The following is a 17,226-nucleotide window of genomic DNA, read 5'->3' as shown; positions in this document are numbered from 1 at the left end:
GTACATCCTGAATGTTAATTACTGTTAAAACCTATCCCTTTGAACCAGAAATAGCTTTACACCATTTCAAGTGTGCATCTTTGTACTTTAGAGTCAAGGCTCGCAAAATTTCAAAATCTCTGGTAGCCCTTCGGGCAGGCATTCTTCAGTTTTTGGTAGCCCAAAATAAATTTAAGTAGCCCGAATAAAAAATAAAGCAATTTTTTTTATGTTTTGTTTCCATTACAATATTATACATTAAAGTATAATATTGTAATGGAAACAAAAATTAATCAAAAAAAATGTTAAAGTAAAAATTACAACAACTGTATAAAAATTACAATCATCAACTCAAATACTTGGTTAAAATTGAACAGAAATTTCTATGAACTTGTAAGAACTGTGTAGAACATGAATCAGTCTGTGTCAGATCCTGAATCTGAAACTTCCACTGAAGTCACGGGTAAGAGGCAAGTGGAATCAAGATCTAGGCCATTTGCTTTTTGAAGTTAGCAAAGACTGCTAAATTTTGCCAATGGTAGTTCACTCTTTGCAACATAGCACACTGTTCTAAACAGATTTTTCAGGAGTTCTTGTTGTGCTTGGTTTATTTTTAGTATGTTTTTTGCAATTGCTGTTTGTTCTGGGAAAGATACTGCAGACTGGGCAATAATGCATTTCTTGCATTTGTCATGGGTTCTGACGGGGTCTTTCTTAAAATTACTGGTCCCAGTAACAAAGGCGCTTGTCGACTCAGAAATCAAATGAAACTCACAACACACCTGTCAGAACATCATGATATTTAGCTCGTCATATTCCAGCCACAGAAATTATTTTGTCCATGAAACCAAAAAAGCTGCGCTTTCTTTTTGCCTCATTGTCTGATTTGTCATAACTTTTCCGTTTTGTCGTAGGCTTTTCTTTGGCTGCCCCTTCTTCACCCTGACCTGTCTTATTTGGCTCAGCAGAACTAAAATACCAGCGTAAATCCTGCTGCTTTTACACACGTACTTACATAATGGTCAGCGATTCTTTGCGCACTCAACCTCTCACATGTTTAAGCTTGCTGCGAGAGATTTCACTTGTCATGTTTGAATAGTAAGCTAATGAGTGATAAGACGAAGTCAGAGGAATTGGTGCGCAATTAATCGTCACTCACCAATCAGTGCTGCTGCTCTCTACACACCGTTCGCGCGATCGCAAAATTAAAGTGAAAGCAAAAAAAACAAGCGCAAATTCAAACGCGATTTCAATATGTCACATATTGACAGTGGCTCATCGATGCCAATGACATAATTACTCAGCTACATTGGCGAAAGAATGCAAAAGCATAGACATATATTTTCCTTCCTATGATAGCTCGACGGGCAGGGCTGAGTTAGATTTTGGTAGCCCGGCTGGAAAAATCGCTAGCCCCGGGACGTCGGGCTAGCGATTTTGCGAGCCCTGAGAGTGATGAATACGCTGAAACAGATGGATCTATTCAAAATACAGCTGCAAACACACCTCTAACAAATGTCTTATCATGTAATTTAAACTCTTGAATTGATTAAAAGGAGACTGTTATATCAACAATGAAAGACAGTGTCGCTATACCCCTTGTTTGTTGACCCTTCTGGTTGGTGGTCTGCTCTCTGTTAGTGCAGATGCATCCAAGGTGAATCCCCAGCAGAAAAACAACAGGTGTACGTCCACCGAGCAGTGTCTTGTAAGCAGTTTGAGCTGGGTGGGGGACAAAATCAAGGTCAACTCCCGCTCCTCTTTCTTATCATCCTCCTTCCCTTCAAATACCCCATTTTTGTCTCCTTCCCTATTTCAGCCCCCATCTGTCTGAGATCTGCACAGTAAAATATAATGCAGAAGTTTCTACAGCTTTAGTACAACTTGGATTGGTGATGTGCTGTGTCATTCTGTGAAAAGGAAGGGTGCAACGGTAGGAGGGAATGCACAAAGGAATGAAGGAGATTGGGAAGGAAGAGGTGTGGGTAGAAAGTCAGGGAGGGAGGGATGTTAGCTTGGAGGGAGGGAGGTTGGGTGGGAATCCAAGACAGGAGGAAAGAGGGCGAATGCTCTGATGGACGTATCAAGGCTGTGTGTTGTTTTCATATGGTTTTGTGTATCTATGTATACTTTCTACATGTGGCTCTGATTAGACAGAAAAATATGTGACAGTCTGCAGGATTTTCAGAAATAATTGTCTGCTGTGTGTCGTTGGTGCTCTGCATCTGTCACTGCAGCAAACTCCAGGAGGAGGTGCTGAATTTTTTCCACAGTCCAAACAAATAACTCCATCTCTAATCAGCCCCCTGTGTCATGCCTGGTGTGGTGAATAACTCCAGCAGACAGCCAATCAGCTTAGAGGATCTCTGTGAGTATAGCCTACATCACCAGCCATTAATGTGACAACGCTGCAGGCTCACTACGGCTCAGCAACGTTGATTGGTTAAGCTGCTATTTCGAACGCTGATTAAACTGCTATTTCTGACTGAGTGACGGTGTGTTTGTGTGTGTGGGAATCCTCATGTCCTTCATGAAGTTAGAGATGAGAGAGCCAATTAAGGACTTCCAGGAATACCTAAGAGTAGATGGACACAACTCGGCACCTTGTTGTTGGATTTTAACGGTTGTGCAAGTCCAGTGAAAAGACAGCTGTACCAAACTCAGCACATATTTGGGCAGTTAGTTTTGAAAATTTATCTAAATGAACTTTATTTAGCCATTTACCTTGACATAAAACTGCACATGCAGAATCAAAACCAATTTTAAAAAGAAAAAAAGAAAACAACAACAACAACTTTGCTGTTTACATTTTTAGTTCTTTTTTTGTCTGTTTTTATGCATAGATTAGAAGGTTTTGTCTTTTTAAGTGAATTATTCTAGTTATATAAATAAATACAAACACTGGTGATCCAATAAAAGGCTGAGCACATCATGAATGAACTTTTTTTAAATTTAGATCAACAATTAATTTAACTCAAGCTTAAACAAAGAGTTAAAAGAGTTTCTAGCACTAATCAATAATAGTAAATGAGCTAAACCACCAAAATTTGTGATCAGAACTTGACGCGCTGATATTTCTACTTAATCGTCTTTCAAGTCTAGCTGTGTTATTTTTTACATAATAGGTGTAAGTTTGTTTAAAAAGATGAGCTCTGGTCTACACAGGTGTGTTACTGGTTACCACTGGGTAACCAAAAAGTGCAATTCCTATAATGACCATTTGAGGCTGGCTTCAAAAGAGAATGATTCTCTACAGACTGCCATGTTAAAATAACTGAAGTAAACATTTTTATAGAGTGGTACAAAAAACAGTTTAGAATTCTGTGGATAGTTTCACCCTTCATAACAACTGCACAGGGGATTTCATTATTTATTTTTCTATTCTTTGAAAATATGGATACTGGAGTTAGGAGAGTAGCTTTGTTTGAGCTGGAAGGTGTCTGATATGCTTCACTTCCATCAATCTGAATGGGACATCTGTTGGACTAGACCCCTTCTGTGCCGCTGGTTGCTTCTGAATCATTTTTCATACAATTATCTGAAATAATATGGCCTGCCTTGTGGTAAAAACCTCCAAAAGATTTTGATGCTTCTGTTTTGGTTATTGAAGTATAAGGATTTAATTAATTTGTTATGTAGCACTAATTTGCAGGTTTGTCCAAAATAATTTATAGATGCAGCTTATTAAACAAGCCTTTTAGCATCAACTTAGGATCTGCATCTTGCATCTGCATCTTCCAGGTTATAACCAAAGGATCTATGATTATAACATGGAAAGAAGAGATTATTTAAAGAGATTTCTTTAACCAATCTTTTCTTGAACATAGATCAGTTCTTAAAACTGCTGCCGTCCTCTATTTTAGTCAGTTTAATGCTGTGACGTGGTTCAGCAAAGAGCCGCGGGTGCTTGCTGTGGTTTGGACACACAGCACATCCAGCAGGGTTAAAGGGAAGAATTATTTTTCCTGGACCCGTCTTCAGACTGGACACAGAAACGTTTGGCACGGTGCTGTAAAAACACCCAGAAAGAATAACAGGAGACACAGCTAAACTGTCTGAGACGCAAATTACATAACGAAGGCACTTCTTGATCTAATCTACTCGGAGACGTTTAAAACATGTTATCTCCTGAAACTGCATTTGCTGATTCAAAAAGCACCAGAAAGAAGAGAGACAAGCAGTAACCAGCTAATCCTTATTGGGAAGATTAATCAATACCCACCTAAATAAATGTAGTCAATTCCACAACTAGCTTTAGTCCTATTCAGGTTTTCCAAGGTCTCTCTCACCTTATAAAACCCTGTATTTCAGCAGAGTTGACTGAAAAAGTTTAGAAAGCAAAGATATCTATTGCACCTGCATTAAACTGCCTGAGGTAATCAGATTATAATCATACTGGTGGAAACATTCCCAAGACGAGCAAAGGTCAGGGAGTCATTAATCTATCATCGCCACCACATATTGGAAATTCAACCACATATTCACAACCATGTTCTAGGAAGCTAGCCAGTCAGAGCTTTACAGGTGGGATTAATAGTGGTCACATGACAAAAAGGTTATTTTAGTTAGACGCATGTCTGATGTCATTCAAACTTACACAAAACAACAACTTAAAGGAGATCAAGCCACCTGGAGTATTTGGAGCATGCGGCATTTAACTTCTCTCTGCCTTGTTTGTTGACATCACAGATAGAGATGAAGAGACCATGCCGCCTGTAAGCAATGCAGTGCCGGTTTGTGGTGGGTGGCTTAACATCTTGCAACCAACAGTTTACTGGCATATTTGTCATTTCTGTTGCTGACAAACATTTTATCATTCAGTCAAATATTCTGGACACCACATTTTGAAGACCTAAAACACTGTTTTTAAACAGGCTGTAAACAAATTTTTGATGCTCTAAATTTGGGCATTTTAACATGGGGGTCTATGACTCATTTTTGGAAACAACCTCAAGTGGCTTCTAGAGAAATTGCAGATGTTGCTACTTGTTCTTTACCAAGTGCATGATGAGAAATGCCTGGCCTCTAATGTAAATGAGGACCTGATTGGTTTAGATAGTTCAGTTAGATCGCAGCATAATAAGAGTTAAGAGAAGCTCTTTAGTACTAATTTAATTTTAGAGATTCTACACCAGGGGTGGGCAATCTCAGTCCACGAGGGCCGGTGTCCCTGCAGGTTTTAGATCTCACCTTGGGTCAACACACCTGAATCACATGATTAGTTCGTTACCAGGCCTCTGGAGAACTTCAGGACATGTTGAGGAGCTAATTTAGCCATTTAAATCTGCTGTGTTTGTTCGAGGACACATCTAAAACCTGCAGGGACACCGGCCCTCGTGGACTGAGATTGCCCACCCCTGTTCTACACTGTACTGGTAGATTTTTCAATTACTTTAAAACTTTATGATTTGAGAAGGACAGCAACAAACTGATGACCATCTAACCTAAAAGAAATGTGAGGTCTGTCTTTTAATTCCAAATGTTAGATATATAGTAAGAACACTGAAAAAAGTGGCTACTTTCAGCAGTAAGTCTTAGCATGACACTGCAGGCTATAATAGATTTCCTCTCTCTCTCTCTATATATATATATATATATATATTTCTGTTCCATATGGGGCTGCCTTATATTAGTTCTGGCAAATCTAATTTGAAATAGCTGAGTAATGGGGATGTCTAACCATGAACACAGCCTGTATGCCATTTTACTAAAGTATGGCGCTACTGGAGGCTGAATACAAGCTGAAACGACCAAGCCGATAACTTCATTTAAATCTGGAGCAGAACCAGAAGTAAATTTCTTCGACTTCCTTTCAAACTGTACATCTTGATTACAGCTGCTGCCTGCACTTGTCTGCGTTCCAGGCAAGACGCCATTCATCTGGAACGAGGCTAATGGCGACAGACAAACAGCCAAGAACACTGACAAATGTAAATGTAGATGTAGACGCTGCTGCTAAATTGGCTCTTTAACTCAACATATTTGTACAGCTGACATGACAAACACTAAGTACACCTACCGATCACTGCTGCAGCTTCTCTGACGCTGAAGAAGGAAACCAACAAAGTCAAAATGTCAGAACAGAAAGTCAGCTCTTCAGATGTACTCATCATTTCCTTTATCAGGAGGTTGATTTTGTCTGATCCACTACATGATTTAACCATTATATTCATTAAAAAACAAAAAAAACAACACACACACACACACACACCTTCAATGAAAAAAAACAAAAAAAACAAAAAACAAAACAGCCACAAGGCCCCCTAGCTATACTCCAAATTGAAAAAGTAAAAGTCACTGTGGAAAATACAGAATTAACCATGCATGAAAAAATCTCATTCCTTTGCCAGTGCTGATGGCTTACCAGTATGTATGCAAATCTGTGGCTTTAGTCGAACCTAAATCGAAAGAGATCTTTTTTTAAAACCTATTTGACTACTATCTGCTTTTTTATTAGTAAAATTAACTGCTTTTAATGACTCATTTGCACAAACACAAGTGGGAATCAAAGTTTCAAGCAAAGCCTTATATACCCTTTCTGTTTCAAAGAAGGCCAAAACATGCCAACTGACATTTTTGCCCACTTTCCCATTGATAATAAAAATAATATATCATTAAAGAAATATCATTCCACAATTTTAATAAATAAAATGTGAGAAAAACAATTATTCACAATTCATAACCCACTACAAAGCAATCACCTCACAACAAAAAACAGATTAATGGCCAACCAAGAGGAGAAAACCAACAAGTGTTTCCTGTCAGTGGACTTCTTACTGTTTAGCTGTAAGGACACACGTGCTGCATCTCTGAACTTTCTACCTTTTATCCAACGGACAGGGCTATGAGAATGCACACTTCTGACACAATACAGGAAGGACCTTCTATCTAAAGACTGTGCCAATGTGCAGACTGTTTTTACAACTAGAAAGATGGATGCTCCCTGCTACACACTATCCACACAGGTCACGCAGCTATTTCCACACAGTATGTCCTGTAGCATGTACTAGGCATGTTGTTGGCAACTCAATTATTGGTCCAATTATTAAACGGCAGGAATTGAAAATGAGACCACTCAAGCAACAGTCAAACTTGAAAACTAGGTCGCCAATATAACTCACTGGTTTGAGCAGGTGACCCATATGCTGTAAGACTATTATAGGGCCTAAGTTTGAATCCACCGGGCCCTATGCTGTGTTTCTTCACCAAGGTGTATCTCTTCCATCCTTCCTGTCTTCTCTCCACAGTCCAATCACAATAAAGGCTAACCTCCACCCCAAAATTGAAAACTAAAATAAATGCTTAAGAGACATTTAACAAATTTCTAAAAAAATAATAATAATAACATAATTTGACAATAAAATCATACGTTAAATGGCAGTGAATTGCCTATAGCTGCCTCCTGGCTCCTTTCTTTGGTCCAGTTTGTGGCAGCGCACGCCTCTCTTTGCCCTCGTTTAAACAAGTAAGCTTCCCATGATGCAGGCAGAGTAGTAGCTGCCTCTTTGAGGTAGCTTTATGCAACAAAATCACCAATTAGTCTTTGATTAAAACACTGTAAGGGCTAAAATTGTGGTCATAAATATTTTGTACTTGTAAATCAGTTTTGTACTTGTAAATCAGTATTTGTATGTGTAAAAAGAATTTGTGTGTGTGTAAAACAGATTTGTGTGTGGACTTACCCAAAAAATACATGTGAAACTCTGCACTCAAGTTTCAAGTTACAAGTACAAATTTTGACCCTGTTTTTCTTCCTTTCATCTGATTGGCCAATGTCATGTCAATCACAAATTTAATTATCCAATCAGAGAACAGATGGGTTTGGCTGTCGGAGGGGCGCTTTTTTGAACTGCAGGTCCTTGAAGGGTAATACAGTTTGAAGCTGGAGGATCTCTATGTAAATTATAGAAGCTAGGTCCCCTAACTTTCAGTAGCTGTTGAACAGATAAAGTTGTGGTATATCAGTGGTTAGAAATACCATTATTACTTTAGGATTAGTTTAACACAAAGTCAGGGCTGACCCGGGACCATGGCTGTGAGTCACAGTGCGCAGCATAAAGGTCCTTTCACATCGGATGCAGCATATGCTGCTAATGCTAACTAAAAGCCAAGGATCCAGAATTTGTTGCGCTGGCTGCTGAGCTCTGTGGGTTTTTGCAGCAGCTCTACCTGTACTAGATGCACCTACTCCTTGTTGTTTCCATCTCTGACTTTATGTACTCTACAAGAGTTTGGTTTTTTTTGCTGGTTCTTCAAATATTCAATAAAAACATGTATGCTCACGAAGAAAGCTTTGTAACTAACCACACTAGTGAACTGTCATTTCCACAATACTGGAAATGACTTGGAAATAACTTTTTTGATATTATACAGTCCCAAGCAAAAGTTTAAGACCACTTGAAAAACGGCAAAAAAAAAATTAGATTTTGCATGGTTGGATCTTAACAAGGTTCCAAGTAGAGCTTCAACATGCAACAAGAAGAAATGGGAGTGAGTTTTTTTTACTATGCAATCTATTGAAAACAACGCTTAAACTAAATCAGGCAGTTTCACACAGGGAGATGACAGGGAGATCTCCCCCCGTATGTCATCATTAGTTGTGTGTTCCAGAAAGACATTTGATAACATCATACTGAATAATATAAAACCATAAAAACATTTTGTTGTCTTTTTTACCACCACAAACAATTAACTATACCATTTACAACTGTCAGGATCCCATCTCTCACCCTTTACCTCTTTAGTGCAGTTCCATGAGGAGAAACATTCTAGAAAAATCCCCAAAAGACACCATCAACATCCTCAGCATATGTCAGCAGCTTGTGTTTCACTGCTGAATGGTTGTATCAGTGCAGTGTAGCATGACTAGGTTAAACGATGCTAAATAAGGGCTGGAGGCTGGTACTGCTGAGACACAAACAGGAAAAGGTTTCCAGTAGTGTTCAGGTTTCTAAAAGAGAGACGCCAGTTTAAGTGTAACAGATAATTAAACAATCCATATACATAACTGTGTTCTCAATAGCAATCCCAGAAAAAAGGAGAAGGCAAGGATGAACAACGGTTCATGATATAATAATGATGCCACGAGGAGGCTCGGAAAGAACAGAGGAAGTAGATCCAGCTGTTTTGCAGTATCATGCAGTCCCATGGGAAGAACCCCCCCCCCCCCCCCCCCCCCCACACACACACACACACCCCCCAAAAAAAACCAAAACACATCTGTCATTGTCAAAAATCACAAACTACAACATGGAAGAAACACAAATGCACACACAGCTGCTGCCAGGGTCCCCTAACACAACCAAACAGCTGCTGAGAAACACATACACACAGAAAATGGGCTGGGTATGACGTCAGAGAAATGTCAGCTTGCATCGGTCAAAACAACCACCAAGACCACACACGTCTACCATATGGGCTCCTTTTTCACCACAAACTCAAGATGGTAGTGTCAACATGGCAACCAATACTCAACATGTCAGTCTGTCAGCTGAAACGCCTGTCTCATGTCAAGTTCATGGTTAAACTTGTGGCATTGGTAAAAATTGGTTTCTCATACTCTGATGTTTGTGAACTAGTTCTATGTAAAACATAGAGCAGAGGACTGAAATTTATGAAGCAGGATTAGCAGGATTTGCGAAGTTACTTTTAACTTTTCAGGGTTACTTCTTAGCACCACAACAATAACTTATTTTGCATGTCCAAAATGCTCTGGAACAGGTTGTGTTTGAGATTAAAGATCAAATTGTGCAAAATCATCACCAAGTGATTCTCTGAAAAATGGCGTCACCATTCCTGGAAAATTCTGTGAGCCAGGTGCAGACAGTCAACAGGTATTAGTGTTGAACAATGTTTAAAGGCTTTTAAGGGTATCCCACAAAAGTTGATTCTGTTTATCTGGACAATCTTTTAAGGGTAGCTAGACATATCTTAAGTATAAATACCTAAAGGTTTTTTGTTTTTGTTTTTGTTTGGGGGGGTTTGGAGGGAGTGCATCTAAATTATCTTTGGAAGAGCCAAAGACAGTATCAAGTTCAAAGGTAAAAGTGTTTCAAAAATCCAGGGTATAATTCACATGATTTGTACTAAAGGTTTAACTCTTTAGTTAAACTCATAGGTTTAACTCATAGAGTTTAATTTTATCCTCATATGAAGCATTTCACTCATCAGTGATTGGTCACTAATGAACATTCCAGGCTCCAGTTGCCTACCCACCCCACCTGAAATGTCAAATGACTTCTTCTTTACAGTTATTGGCGGACGCTTCTCACTTGTTTTTGCATAAAGTTGCTAAATGTCATTGACCTTCTATGATCAATTCTAGTCACTTCCTGTGTGAATGCAGAGTTAGTTAAAATTATTTGCCTGTCAAACAATTATGATGGCATTAAAAATCTATTAAAAATGTTTATTTTTATTATTGAGTTATTAAAACTATCTTTATAAAAAGTTCACAAAAGAATGTATTAAAATTATCAGAATTTATTTTCATTAAGAATACAGACTCTATAGTTGGAATTCAATGCAACAAACAAATAGTACATCTTTTATTACAAAGATTTGAATCTTTCTGCATCCATTTGCCTCCTCCCTCTTCTTATTTTCACCTTTATTTACTTTTTCCCCTGATAATCTCCTCTTAGATGCTTACAGAGTTGCAAAAATTCATTTATTCTTTCAGATTCTTTTGGCAGTGTTGCTTTGACTCTTCTCTCTGGCATCTTCTACAGGGCATCAGGTGACTGGAAGCCACCTTGTCAGCTTGTATTTTGGTCCAGAAATATTCATGGTGCCATTTAGAAATGTCATCTCCCCATCACCTTTTGCAGCTCGATATCATTATAGTTCCTCCTCCATTCTTTACTTTGCACTTCACCAAGGTGGTCCTGGTAAGGTTAGAACCAAACTATTGTATTCTGGTCTCATCAGACTAAAGATGTGCCCCTAGTACTCATCAGGCATCTTTTCATGTTTGTTACCAAAGTTTATTCACGCTGAAAAAGAAGGAATGGTTTATGTCTGTGAAGGTTCTCAGTCACCCAGGTCATCATAATCAAAGGAGCTTGCAAAGAAAAGCGTCTGGACTTCTTTAAGTTACTTGAAGACGTTTCACCTCTCATCCGAGAAGCTTCTTCAGTTCTAAGGTCAAATGGTGGGGAGTCCCAGATTTAAACCTAGTGGGAGCATCTCCCCACAGAGGGACAAAAGGACCCCCTGATGATTCTCTAATCGCCTGAGCCAAGGTGTGAAACTGGGTGTGGGTCCCAATCAGCCAGAGTTTCGGGTGAGCTCATTGTGAAACCTAGCCCCACCATATCATGCGAATTCCTGAGGTCAGATGGCCCAGGATGTGAGTGGGCGTCTAGGGAGGGAACTCAAAACTGGATTATAGATGGCAGAGAGTTGGTGTCGTAAACCACCGCCTCTGTTCAAAGATGGTCGCTCACAGTGGACATAGATGGCTTCTTTCACTCCTCTTTCAAACCATCTGTCTTCTCTGTCTAAAATGTGAACATTGGCATCCTCGAAAGAGTGTCCTTTATCCTTAAGATGCAGATGGACTGCTGAGTCTTGTCCTGTGGAGGTGGCTCTTCTGTGTTGTGCCATGCGCTTGTGAAGTGGCTGTTTGGTCTCTCTAAATCTGGGACTCCCCACCATTTGACATTAGAACTGAAGAAGTTTCTCGGATGAGAGGTGAAACGTCTTCAAGTAACTTAAAGAAGTCCAGAAGCTTTTCTTTGCAAGCTCCTTTGACAAGGAATGGTTTATTTTCTTGGATGCTGTCCTTGTTCACGAGTAATTTCATATCCATATGCACGCAATTAGGCTCATCAGAAATCACAGGTGTAGTCCATTTTGTTCCAATTATCCTTAGTTATCTAATTAGTGTGTCAGTAATCACTTTTGTTGAACTAAGTTTCTACTCTGGAGCTTTTATATTCAGTATTTTAATGCAGCGCTCAAATTTCTTAAGTTATTTAGTATTTTTATTTAAATTAAATTTAGGCCCGCACAGTTTAACTGGATGCAGACAAAACAAAATTGATACTGAAGGCAGACAACTGAGGTCAGAGAATGAATGCTTCTTTACTGCCTATTAAGAGACACCTGGGACTCCATTCAACATAGGGCTGTTTGATATAACGATATATATCGGATGACGATATAAAAACATCTATCGTTTCATTTTACACTATCGTTTGTTTCGTGGTGTCGCAAAATAAACTGTTTACGGCAATATTTTTTCATCGTTTTGATGGTCACTGTAGTGGCTATATTAATTTCTTAAAGTTCTCTCTTTCTCTTATATTTTATATAACCACACTACAGACGGACAAGCGCCTGTTTTTATGCGTTGTGGTTAGCAACAACGACGGTAACACCATCGCATGTCCGCTTGTTTATGTTCCACATAAACCTTTCACAATAAAGCTCAAGATCCTGTTGAGACTTTTCAAAATAAACTGAATCACGTGAAAGAGCAGATTATTTACGGATGAGAAGTAAAAAAGAGCCGCCAGGTGCTAAAAAAATAAACCTTAGACTCAAACGTTAGAACAGGCTTTTCCCCGCAGCACGCCGTGTAATAAATACTCACAAAGAAAACGGCGGCCTTTACAACTTATGTCTAAAAATGTATCGTTTCATGCATCGGTTAAAACACTCGACTCCAGCTACATGACGTGCAGCTGGAAACACTTCTCGCAAGTCGAGCTGCCCGAGATTCACATAATTTACAGAAAATGTTACATTTTTGTGAATTATATCGTTATCGGGACGATATAATTCTTATATCGGGATATGAGATTTTGGTCATATCAAACAGCTCTAATTCAACATGAGACAATTTTTGTTTTCACAGAGAATAATTTCCATTATCATTTTTAATTTTATTCCACAAATCAGTAGTCACAGAGAACTAAGGGTTCAGAAAGTCATTGAACTAAAAAGACAGTCAGCTACAGCAAATTATGTTTCTAAGACAAATCTCAGAAGGCTGTAAAAAGAAGTTTCATTTTGATGTGTTGTGAATTTTATGGCAGAAGGCTGGGTTATATGTTACAGCTGTACCACAAGATCAAAGATCTGTCACTCTCTCATTATGAAACTTTCTGCACATATTGAGCTGACATCCTGAAGTCAATGAAGTCTTTTTCTTGACTCTTTGTTGACTGGTCTTTTGTAATGATCTTAATTTGGACTGTACATTATATGAAAGGTCTGCATCTGGCATTGATGTTTGATTAAATTTAAACATCTCAAGAAAACCTAATGAGCCTGGATAGTGACTGGTGGTACACCAAATCTGTTTGGTGCCACAATTAATTATTATGCCATCAGTTGATATTGATATTCATCACGATATAAACCAAATCAGTACTTCTGTTAAAGGTTAAAAGTGAGATGTGAACATACAATGGTTAATTTTGGTTTGTTTATTATTTCTTTTCTGTCAGAAACTGAACATGACACATGTACGACGTGTATTTCAATGAAGTAACATAAGCATCTATTATAAACTAAAACCTTAATTCTGACCATTTCAGATTTGGATCAGATGCCCAATTTGACCACACTTGATGTAACAGTGAAGTAAGACTTCTACACACAGCTGGGGAAGTGCGGTCTAATAGAAATGTTTAAGGCCATGGAGTTAGTAACTAGGGTGTGCAATAGCATAGAATTAGCAATAACACCTGTATAATTGTTTTTGTGATTTAGATGTTTAATATTGTGATATCATTGCTAAGGCAACAGGTTGCTTTTACATTCCCTAGTGCACAATGATGACAAAAGAGGGCATGTCAGAGAGCGAGAGCAGTGCATGGATTTAGAAAAGGAGCTACTTTGACAACCTCCAACAAATCACTTATCCTTACTTAACAACCCAAGATGACAATAGTTTAGTTCTAAACAACTGTAAAACATTTCATCTGTACTGCCACTGTTCTGTGTTTATGACTGACTACATAAGCCATACAGACCATCGATCAGTCTTTCAGTTTGTATGGCTGCAGAGACCCATAGATTAAGTGCTGTGGGTGTGTCAACCTAACATGCTGTAATTTTAACTCTCTTCCAGTCATATGAATGGTTCAACTTAGCGGTACTCTCATCATAATTAGACTTTCTTTGCTGTCTATCAAGCTATTGATGGAATAAGTTCTATCAAATTAATATTGAACATTTTTTGTTGCAGAAAGTTATTTTTGGCAATTATCATTTTAACACTCACTGCTACATTAAATCAAACTGAAACATAACATAAGCGTCCTGTTGAGGACTAACTCCCTGTGTCAAAGTGTAGATTTATTTTGAGTTGTTCTTTTTTTTGCATTGTCATACTTTATGCATTATTTCTTAAATTTAAATACCTTAAGATTTTATGAATTCCTGGTCCTTTAAATCTATATTTAAAAAAATAATAAATAAATAAATAAATAAATAAATAAATAAATAATAATAATATCATCATCATCATACTGTCCAGCATCAGAATCTGGCTCAGAATCTGTTTCTGTTTTTGATTGTTCAGAAAAGATAAACTGCTACTGGCCAGCATTGAAAAATGTAAACATTGAGACAAACACTTGGAATGTGTACACTGACTGTCCACCCATTACTATACTACCCACTACTGGAAAATTATTAACAAAAAGTTAGTTTTAGTCTGACAAGAGATTTACAGCATAGCAACAAAATATATATATGACAAATACTGTAAATGGTAAAACTCACACAAAAAGAGGAGAAAACATCAAATAAATAAAACATTGAAAAATAAAAACACTGCTTATAAATCACTGACATTTGTGTGTCTGCACTTTCTCAGCCATCATCATTTCTTTATATTTTGCTACAAGGATGGGGAACATGTGCAATGATTCGTGCTCAGACATACACAAAAATACAGCATATAAGGCTAAAACAAAGTTTGCACATTTCTAACAAGCTTGAAAGTCAATATTTGGTATGTCCACCTTTATTCTTTATCACAGCCTGAACTTAGGCAAGATTCCTTGTTATTTCTTTAAGTAGTCTTCAGGAATAGTCCTCCAGGCATCTTGAAGGAAATTCAAAGCTCTTCTTTGGATGGTGGCTGCCTTTTGTTCTGTTCTCTGTCACACTACCTCAATAACATTGAGGTCTGGGCTCAGTGGAGACCAGTCCATGATTGATAGTGTTCCTTTGTGTGTTTTTCTATCCAGGTATGCTTTTACTGCAATGGTGTGTGTGTTTGAGATCATTGTTATGCTAAAAAAAAAATTAAAAAATGAAACTGTTCCCAATCAAATGTTGGTGCTCCATGGTGTTTAAAATTGTCATGGTACTTTCCTGCATTTACAGTTATACCAGTTTTGACAAGATCTCCAAAATGCTTTAAGATACTTTAGACAGCCACCCTTCCACTAAAACCATTTCTGACATGGCTTCACTGAACAGTAGCTGAATCAACTGAAGCGCCAGATGGAACTCTCAGGTCTTGTGTCAGGTCTTTGTAGGATATTTTTCTCCACGCCAAGATATAGTTATTTTTTCAGATTCTGATTGGGAAACTTTAATAATTCCAAAAAGGGCATTTTTCTAGCTTACCCACACACTCAAACTCACACAACCTAGTCTTATAGTTTTGGGCCAATAGCTCTTCGAGAATCACCTTGTTGGTGCAAAAATACAATTTTATGTCTATCAAACGGTGTTATCTTTAGATATTTTCACAGATTTGACTAAATGAATGGGAGCAAATTATGTGTTATGCAACAGGCTGCCACTAACCAAGCGTCTAAGGATATACTTGGTTGCTGGTTCTTTACCAAGCTGACAGTTTTGCGTAGACACAACACTGATTCATCCTTTGAGTTAGAAGCCTTTTTATGCTTGAATGATTCATAGGTCAATCTTAAGTTGCTGAAGAAACAAAAAAATATTCTGAAAATGATCAGGTACAAGGACTGAAAACGAGTGGGGAAAAAAATCCAGAAAGCAAGCAGAACTATTATTGCTCAAGATCACTTCAAAAAATTTACAAGAAAGTCTGGCTCCTTGGAAGCCAAAATATAAAGAAATGAGGACACATTCAAACCTTTTGCACAGCACTGTTACATACCAGAAATATAATGATCAGAAAATTATATTAAGACCTGGAAACCTCGTCAGTCATCACTGAGCTTAGCTGACTGATGCCTGAGAAGAGGCTGTTAGCTGCTGGTTATGTAGAAATACATAGGAGCCACAGAAACCACCGCATCCTCTGCAGAAACGCCACAGAGCAGAAGTAAAGCGGATGAGTCGGTTTATTTACTAACACTGTCGCCATTTGTGGAGCAGCAGCATCACACCCAGAAAAGCTACGATTAAACCCGGGCAAACCTTCATAAAATGCCAGGTAGCAATACCACCACCAACCCATCCCAGTATGCTATACTGGGCAGCCCATCTGACTCCATCAGCCTCCCTTAAAACCATATTTACCCCAGTCAAACTTTCAGGAACCCACCTATTGTTGGAAATCTTGTGAGCGACACAGCCCCGTTTCCAGCGGTCAGAACCGGTGCTGATGTTACCTGCTATTGGCGTGACTGTCTCCTACATATCCCGTTTGTAGAATCGGTACCATGTTAGTTAGCGTTAGCTGTCAGATTGGACAGCTTCTTGACCTTAGCCTGACAACATGCTAGCTAGCCAAGTCAGCCAGACTCGTTTTCAAACGGCTTAGAGTTAAAATAAATCTTCCTGTTGTTTCATTTTCATGTCAGTGGTAAACCTCTCTTCTTCAACTAATGCTCCGAGTGTCGGACTCTGACGGTAAACACTGGTCTGACTCTGCCGTTTGAGCAGCGGTGCATGCTAACACTAGCGGCTAACATTACGCAGTCTCTCCGGTTAGAGAGGCACCGAGCTGTCACGATAGCTACTCACCTTCAGGAGCATCGAGTGGACGGGGAGCAGACTCCGCAGAGGTGTCGCTGGAGGTGCTTCAGAGACTGGAGAGGTTGATTAATGTCGCTCTACTGTAGCCAAACTCTTTAACGACGAAGAAAAACATCCAGGAGGAGGTTAACGTCAGCCTGTTTGGATTCTACGGTTCATCTGCGTGATAATGGCGGCTTAGTGCCATCTTCAGGTCACAACAGGAATTACAGTTTCTTACGACCCTACTCGCAAGCTGCAGCCTTTTTTTTTTCGTTTACCAGGATTGTTAACCAAAAATAAACTTAAAGCTTTATCTGGGGAAGAAACATGAGG

At 38.7% G+C, this 17,226-nt stretch overlaps 1 protein-coding gene across 1 annotated transcript in view; it reads right to left on the bottom strand.

The window, feature by feature from the left end:
* ip6k1 (inositol hexakisphosphate kinase 1) overlaps positions 1 to 17,103 on the bottom strand; it is a 38,017-nt gene extending 20,914 nt beyond the window's left edge. The window contains exon 1 of the mRNA XM_085158652.1: positions 16,900 to 17,103. The gene's annotated coding sequence lies outside the window, so the exon portion shown is untranslated. The remainder of the gene's footprint in view (positions 1 to 16,899) is intronic.
* Positions 17,104 to 17,226: the final 123 nt, after the last annotated feature.

The sequence above is a fragment of the Neolamprologus multifasciatus genome, chromosome 5, assembly GCF_963576455.1.
Source record: "Neolamprologus multifasciatus chromosome 5, fNeoMul1.2, whole genome shotgun sequence".
Classification (NCBI taxonomy): domain Eukaryota; kingdom Metazoa; phylum Chordata; class Actinopteri; order Cichliformes; family Cichlidae; genus Neolamprologus; species Neolamprologus multifasciatus.
The sequence above is the reverse complement of the archived record's forward strand: the minus strand, read 5'-3'. Positions and strand labels throughout refer to the sequence as shown.